Source organism: Nannospalax galili, unplaced genomic scaffold (genome assembly GCF_000622305.1).
Source record: "Nannospalax galili isolate Female #2095 unplaced genomic scaffold, S.galili_v1.0 scaffold547, whole genome shotgun sequence".
Lineage (NCBI taxonomy): Eukaryota > Metazoa > Chordata > Mammalia > Rodentia > Spalacidae > Nannospalax > Nannospalax galili.
The window spans coordinates 400,127-406,405 of NW_008355824.1; positions in this window are offsets into that span (position 1 = coordinate 400,127).

Genomic DNA, 6,279 nt, shown 5'->3' on the forward strand with positions numbered 1-6,279 from the left:
GCTTTTCTAAATGCCAATGACAAGCAATTGGAGAAAGAGTACAGGGAAATGCTCCCATTCACAATAGCTGCAAAAATTAAAATATCTTGGAATAAACCTGACCAAAGACACCAAACATCTCTACAATGAAAATTTTAAATTGTTAAAGAAAGAGATTGAGGAAGACACCAGGAGATGAAAGGGCCTCCCATGCTCATGGATTGGAAGAATTAATACTGTGAAAATGACCATCCTACCAAAAGCAATTTGTATATTTAATGCAATCCCAATCAAAATCCCCATGACATACTTCAAAGAATGAGGAAAACAAAACAAAACAAAAAACCTTAAATTCCTATGGAAGCACAAAAGACCCCAGATAGGCAAGGCAACCCTGAGCACAAAGAGCAATGCTGGGGGGATTACTATACCAGATCTCAAAGTATACCACAGAACTCTAGTCATAAAAACAGCATGGTACTGGCACAAAAATAGACATATCAATCAATGGAACATCATTGAAGATCCAAATCGAGTACATGCAATTTTAGCCACCTTATATTTGACAAAGGTGCCAAGAACACAATGGAGGAAAGACAGCATCTTCAACAAATGGTGCTGGCAAAACTGGACCTCTACCTGTAGAAGAATGAAAATAGGTTCTTATTTTTCACATTGAACAAAAGTCAACTCCAAATGGATCAAAGACCTCAATGTGAAACTGGAAACCCTGAAACTATTAGAACAAAATATTGGCAGTAACTTACAAGATATAGATGTAGGAAAGGATTTTCTAAATCAGACAGAAGTTGCTCAGGAATTAAGGTCAGCAATCAACAAGTGGGACCTCATTAAACTATAAAGCTTCTGTACAGCAAAAGAAACAAAAAAGTGAAGCGAAAACCCACAGAATAGGTTAAAATCTTCACCAGTGACACATCTGACAGAAGTTTAATATCCAGAATATAAAAAGAACTCAAAAAACAAAGAATCGAGAAACCAAATGACCCAATTAAAAGATGGGCTAAAGATCTAAACAGAGAGTTCTCAAAGGAAGAAATAAAGATGGCTAAGGAACATCTCAAAAAGTGTTCAAGATCATTAGTAATTAGGGAAATGCAAATTAAAACCACCCTAAGGTATCACCTTACCTCAATCAGACTGGCTAGGATCAAGAGAACAAATGACACCAAATCCTGGTGAGGATGTGGAGAAAGGGGAATGCTCATTCACTGCTGGTGGGATTGCAAACTTGTTCAACCCCTATGGAAAACAGTGTGGAGAACTCTTAAAATACTACAAATGAACCTGCCATTTGACCAGGTTATACCACTCCTTGGCATATACCCAAAACTCTCATCCTATTGAAGAGACACTTGTGCACCCGTGTTTGTTGCTGCTCTTTTCACAATAGCTAAGAGATGAAAGCAACCTAAGTTCCCCCCTAAACTGATGAGTGGTTAACAAAAATGTGCTATATTTACACAATGGAGTTCTATTCAGCAGTAAAGAAAGATGAAATAATGATATTTGCAGGTAAATGGATGGATCTAGAAACTGTTATTCTAAGTGAAGTAACAGACTCAGAAAAGTAAATGAAGTATGTTCTTTCTCATATGTGGGTCCTAGCCCCAAATCCTTTTAAATTCCAGGTCCTCCTAATAAGACGATTCTATACAGCAGCCCTTCTGCATGAAATAAGTACCATCATCATGACATCAGCTGAGCCTGATCACGAAACATCATTACAATTGGGCTCGTTGACAGCTGTTCTCTTTCATTAAAGGAGGGCCAAGCAGGGTCATTGAATCCTCACCAGATTATCCAGCCACTCTTCCCAGCCAGCCTTATGTAATTTGATCCTAATTACACATGGCCTTCTGGTTTCTGGGAGAGCTAAAGTATACAATCTGGGGAAGGCTAGGAAGAGAAGGCATGGCCTATGCTGGGTAAAGGCTTTCCAGTGTGCATACCCTCAGGTCATACATCCACCTCAGCAACCCCTCAGTTATTTAAGCTCAGTAAATTCATCAGTTCCCCAGTAAAATTTTAATCAAACATTGGCTTGACACTAGAACCTTAAAGGGAATAAGCATTGTTTAGCATCCCCAGGAAAAGAAGTCTCACAACAAATGGAAAAGTTATTTGTTAATGCTATTATATCTCATAATCATTTAAAAAAAGAAAATGAGAATGTAAAAGATGTTAAAAGGATATAGGAATGGAGATATTTTCCAAAATAAACAGAAAAAATGAGAAAGCCCAAGCAAGTGAAGAAGGTCTGTTTAGGTTTATTATGATATATAAAGGAAGAGACAAAAATAGCATACACATAATCTTAAAATTTCTATGGTCACTGTTTAGTCAACTAATTTAAGGAACAAAATATATATCTAGTCAAGTTTTATCTGAGAATATTTGGTTTTCTACCCAAGCCTTATCTACATAGCACATGATTAAATGAAAAGTACCAGACTGGTGGAACTAACCTTATTGGATGTTTAACAGCCATAATTTGAAGCCTATACTAATCTGGTCAGAGGAACTTAAAGGACAATTTTTCCCCCTTACCCTCCAAGGTCGACTAAATTCCAGGGGATTATGGAACATCTCTCAAAATGTCATGTAACTGTGGTGAGTCACCTGTCCTCTTGTTCAGGGAGTACATGGAAACCCCACAAGATGGACGTGAATCAATCTACAGAGAGGAGGTTCAACTCAAAGAAAACATCTCATTCATGCTGCCAAGTGAAGCCAGACATGGTTAAGCAGGACCTTTGACTTATCTTCACATACATATAACTCCTCCCAAGCCCATGTGACCCCTGAGGAACAGATCCTCAAATGACCTTAAGTGTAAAAATAAAGAGATTTATTTTGGCCAACTGTATGGTCTTAAAACACCCAAAAGGAAAGTATAACCAGAGTAAAGTCATCAGTATATTTCTTTAAGAGTTCTAAGGATTACACTTCCCAGACATTAGGCTTAAGTCTATATAAAAAGTTATTTAGACAATTATTTCTCACTGATGATTTTGTTCCTAACCAGAAAGTACTGCTCAGATGTAAGACTTCAGATCTTGGTCTCCAATACTATAGTGCCCACCTCTAGCTGAGGAAGACAATCAGCTTTTTTCTAAAATGATGGATAAATTTGTTTTCTCCTCCTATCTAGAAGCCTTTGAAAGGGAACCGACACTAATTCTAACCACTCCTCAGCTATCAAAATACCTGAAAGCAAATCCTGAATCCATAACTCTAGAGTACAGCCTTGGAAGACAAAAGAAAAATGAGGAATAACCCAATAGAGGGATGATTTTGGAAGTCCTTGTCAAGAAATTCCAATGGACTCTCATGTGAACATTTGAAAACTTCCCTGTTCTGATTTTTTTCTAGTTTCCTGTCTAGAACTTGTAATGCTAATTACTCTTGCCTTTACTTCTCCTTCACATCTCCTATTCATGATTAAAAGACTTTTTTTTCCCCTTAGAGATAAGAGTTATGCAATTTGGGAGTCTTTCACATAGACCAGTTGCCTCACCCTGTGTCCCTGTTCAGCATAGAAGTCAGAGCAGTCTGTGACCCTATTCCCCACTGGCAATTTGGGTAACCTCTTCAGAGGATGGTGTGATAAGAATAGGAGGTAAGAATTGTCTATGCTGTTAGGGTAAAAAGACCCCAAAGAAAAGTAGCCAGTTTCTTGGCTAAAAGTCAAAATGTCCTTGGGCCTCTTAGCAACATACCCTGTTCCAAAGGCCAAAAATGTCTAAAGTATTTGGGAGCTTGTATCTAATCTTTAAAAGATTTTAGAGTTACCTCTTCAGAAGGGGGAATGTTAGAGTATCCAAAAGCCCCCCCAAAAATAAATCAATCAAAGAAAAAGGGAAAAAAAAAAAGAGGGAGATCATGAGCAGAGAACCCAGCCACACCATAAACAGTACTGGATATTGCTATATTGCTTTAAGCTGCTAATTTTGTGATAATTTGTTACTCATGAATAGAAAATGAATACACCTGTGTTTGTTTTGCCAACACAAGTAAAGCAGGTTCAAAAATGCATGAACAAAATGGTTCATCCACTTACAAATAGGCTAGATTCCAAATAGCTTTACTAAGGGTGTTTCCTTACAAATCTCAAGTGATATTATGCAGATGACTAATAGCTTATCCAGAATGGGAAAATAATGATGTGTTTTTGCTTTCATGCCTTGCATATTTGTATCCATAAAAGCTGGTCATAAATGAAATGTTTATTCTTTTTTTTTATTTTTTGGGGTTTTTTAAAGACAGGATCTCCCTTTAGACCCAGCTTGTCTGGAATTCACTGTGTAGACCACGCTGGTCTTGAACTTACAGAGATCTACCTGCCTCTGCTTCTTGAGTGCTGGGACTAAAGGCGTGTGCCACCACACCCAGAAGCTATGTTTATTCTTACAGAATTACATATCTGTAGCTTTAACTTGGGCTCCTGCAGTTTTTGTTCATCACTGCTGTCCATGAGATATATTCCCCAAAAATTTTCTTAAAAGGAAAACACTTTGCTTTTTATTTTTATTTTATATGTGTACGTGTCTGTGTATGTGAGTGCAGGTGCCTCAGGAGGCAAGAGGACTTGGATCCCTCCTGGAGCTAAAGTGACAGGCAGTTATGAGCCGCCAGATGTGGGTGTTGGATACTGAACTTGGGTCCTCTGCGTGAGCAACAAGTACTCTTAACTACTTACTAAGCCATCTCTCCAGCCTCCTCAAAAAAGATAACACTTAAGATGAAAATTTGCACTCTAGTGTGTTGGTCACCATTTCCTCCAGATGCTCACCGCTCCTGTGTCTGGGATTTGAAGATTTGCCTCCTATGGCACTTCAGCATATTTGAAGCTGAGCCATTCTTCTTTCTGCCGCTGAGTCCAAAGTTCCATCTGTAACGTTTGAGTTTGTGTGTGGGTGGTAGTGTGATTTTCCATAATCTACATTCTCTATGTTTTCTACCCAGAGGAACTGTTCTATGATAAGGAGACAGATTTCAATGCTTGTAAATGTCCTTAAGTTCTAGCCTTTTTTCTTTGGGCTTCTTCTGTTTTCCAGTGATTTGGGACACACTACTAACATTCTCTGAAAACATTAAGGGACTCAGAAGTGGCAGAACTCCGTTTCTTGAAGCTGAACTGAGGTTTGGTCTCTTGATGTCTTGGTCAGAGACTCTTCCGGCAACTAAAGGCCACCTATTCCTTGCCAACTGGTTTCTCCATTTTTAAAACCAGAAATAGATCATCTCCCTCACATATGTGAACCTCCATCATATATGAGTAAATAGATGATGAGCATGTAAACTGTAAGGTTATAAGGAATTCAAAATGCATCTAATCAAGAGATAGTCTGCCACTGAGGAAAAATATGTCCTAGAAGTAGAAGACCTGAGTTTGAGAAGTCTACACTCTCTATTATATGAGGGAAATCACTTTGTATCTCTAAATGTAGGTTTCTTCAGTTAGAGTGTGGTTGGATTATAGTAAACCCTCTCTAAGTGTTCTTTCACTTCTGACTTAGATTTCAAGTCATTAAAAAGGCTCAGTACTGCCTGTGGAGGCCAAGTGTGGGGAGCCAGGGATGGAGTCTGAGGAGCTGGGAGAGTAAAGATTGACAGAGTCACTGGCAAATGAACCATGCTTTTTTTCTTCAGGGGAGGGTGCACAGGCCACTGGCAGGTGGCCTCCAGGTGACAGCTCCTGTATCATTGGTCTTGTAGACTTTGTAAGAACTCACACAAAGGTGGCCTCTTGCCCAAACTAGTTACACAAAACAGATCACATCACTGTTTACTTTTGGGCCCCCCCAGATATCTGATGTAAGCCATTTTGTGCTGATTCATAGAGCTCTAGATATCTAACCTTAGCCATCTTGGTCCCTGTCAGAAATTTATATTAATTCCGTGTTAGCTAAACTTATAGAGGCCCATGTGACCCTGATTCCCTACACAGCCTCTCCTTGTGGAGCTTCTGCTTACTGTTAAATTTGAGTGTATTAGATCAGGCCATCAGAGGATAGACAGAATGTCTTTACCCAGTTCTCTGGGCTCTTCTAATCAATTGCTTACATGGCCAATATTTTCCACACGCAGAGTTCAGACCTGTCAGTTTCCACTGGTTTATTGGACAAATGTACTTATTCCAAAACTATTATTTTTCTTACCCATTTAGGTTCAAACTACTGTACCTATTACCTTGGTTTTAATACACAAGAATAACTTTATGTTCAAAAGAAATTTTTCTTATTAATTAACCAATATACACTAAAAGTTTACTTA